This window comes from Penaeus chinensis, chromosome 19, assembly GCF_019202785.1.
Source record: "Penaeus chinensis breed Huanghai No. 1 chromosome 19, ASM1920278v2, whole genome shotgun sequence".
In the NCBI taxonomy this organism is placed as follows: Eukaryota; Metazoa; Arthropoda; class Malacostraca; order Decapoda; family Penaeidae; genus Penaeus; species Penaeus chinensis.
In genome coordinates, this window is record NC_061837.1 from 11302139 (window position 1) to 11304638 (window position 2500).

General features: G+C 33.4%; 1 protein-coding gene across 4 annotated transcripts in view; it reads right to left on the reverse strand.

The window, feature by feature from the left end:
- The window catches only part of LOC125035200 (zinc finger protein OZF-like), an 8615-nt gene that overhangs the window by 3801 nt on the left and 2314 nt on the right, over positions 1–2500 (reverse strand). The window contains exon 1 of one of the 4 annotated variants that reach the window (XM_047627441.1): positions 1214–2500. This exon is cut by the window's right edge and continues 36 nt beyond it. The exons of the other annotated variants lie outside the window; for them this stretch is intronic. The gene's annotated coding sequence lies outside the window, so the exon portion shown is untranslated. The remainder of the gene's footprint in view (positions 1–1213) is intronic. 4 annotated transcript variants of the gene reach the window in all.

Here is a 2500-nt window from a genome sequence, read left to right on the forward strand (position 1 = left end):
ACATACATACACATTGATATATGTATATGTATACATATATATATATATATATATATATATATATATATATATATATATATATGTGTGTATATATATATGTATATATATATATGTATATATATATATATATATATATATATATATATATATATATATATGTATATATATATACAAAAAATATATAATATATATATATATATTATATGTATATATATTATATATTTTTTGTATATATATATATGACATACATACATACATATACATATATATATATATATATATATATATATATATATATATATATATATATGTGTATATATATGTATATATAATATATAATATATATGATATATATAATATATACATATATATACATATAAAATCACCGCCATGGCACAAGTGTTAGCGTGCCAAACTGCAGTTGAGTTGGAAAGGCATCAAATCAGGCACGGCCAAATAACCTCTCAATAGTGAATTGAGAGGGACCTATGTCCTGTAGTGGAATGAATGGCTGCTCAAAAAAGAAAAAAAAAAAAAAAATATATATATATAATTTATATATATATAATATACATATATATATATATATATATATATATATATATATATATATAAATATATACATACATATATATATATATAAATATATATATATATATATATATATATATATATATATATATATATAAAGAGAGAATGAAAGAGTAGGAGAGGGTGAGAAAGAATGAGATTGAGTAAGTGAGTGAGAGGGGGAGGGAGGGAGGGAGAGAGGGAGGGAGGGAGGGAGGGAGGGAGGGAGGGAGGGAGGGAGAGAGGGAGGGAGGGAGGGAGGGAGGAGGGAGAGAGGGAGAGAGGGAGAGAGGGAGAGAGGAGAGGGAGAGAGGGAGAGAGGGAGAGAGGGAGAGAGGGAGAGAGGGAGGGAGAGAGGGAGGGAGAGGGTGGGAAAGGGTGGGAAAGGGAGGGAGAGGGAGATGGAGAGGGAGAGAGAGAGGGGGGGGGGGAGTCTAATCATGAGTGACTAGAAAAAAATGTCAGCAAAAAGAGAACATTTAAATTAATAAAAAACAATGGAATTTATTTGCATTTTTAAGTCAACAGTAAATCAGAAATTAAGCCTTCTCAAAACAATGGGACTTAACTGACGAACTCTGAGGAAATGACTCAAATCCTAAATATATATCATAAACAAGTATCTAATGTAGTGGTTCCTAACCTTTTCTATTCTGCGGACCCGACCAACATATAACAATCTCTGAGGCCATGTTCAGCGTCTGTCATTGTTTGAGATTCAGTTATTACTTGTTACGAATAGTGTAATGGTCCCAATATCTATAGGACAAGGACACTATATCGAAAGATTTCAGTTTAATGAAATGTGAGAGATAATTATCTTCGGGTGCTGCAGTGCGTTAGAAGTTAATGCAGTTCTTAATATCTATGGTGGTATGGACTTGAGAAGCTGATTTTTAAGCTCCTGGAGTGCTGGTGTTGCTGGGGTCAGACAAACTTCAGTTTAATTCAGTGATAATAGTCATACTGCTCCATGACCCCCAAGAAAGTATCCCATGGCTCCTAGATTAGTAACCCCTGATCTAATGTACCTAATATAAATGCATTATTAACAGACATATATACATTTCAGAACAAGCAATGATGAAGTTCAAAACCTAATCAAGTTCATTTTTAAACAAAATGGATAACATGGAAGCTGTAACAGAGTCATTACATTTGGTGCTGAGATCAGAGGAAATTCCTACAATCTTTTAGAAAAACTGTAAGAGTGAAAACTCTTGCAACACCACGAAATATGTGAGAGGAGGGAAGCATCGTTCACATAGAGTACAAGCTAATAAAGTTTAATATCACATAATAAAAATATAACAAAGGGTTATAAAAAAAAACTGTCCAGAACCCAAACAAGATCAAACCTGGGAAAAAAAGGCTGTAAGGATCTTTATCCAAAATCCTGAAATAATGTGAAAGCATATTAAAGGGTCTGACTGAAATTCAGCAAGGTTGATTCTGGAATATTGCTCCACAAAACTGCAGATATCAGAATTAAGAAAAAAAATAGAAGGGTGGATACATAATTTCCTACTAAAGCAATAGTACTGATTAGTGGAATTTTCTCAACTGTGAACCAAATGTTTGAAGTCAGGTAAAACTAATTATGACTGGGGGAAATGAGAAAAGTATTAAATATCAGTATATACTTGTGTACCATTAGCACTGAAACTTATGATTTGGATGGCATGACCATCGTGTCATGAAAAAATCTGGCTGGAGGGGCAAGCAATGTGAACATGCCATCATGGGACAATCTAACTGAGGACCAGGGAGATGCAGTCTTGGTATCGGTAGAAGGCTGGGGTGATGGAAATGACTCGCCACAAGTGCTCAAAGCTCTTGGAGGGTGATTTGATTCAGTGCACATATAGAAAGGGGCTTTTGCATTATTTACATTGATAAACAAGTGTAAAATGTACCATCCGGGAGGTTG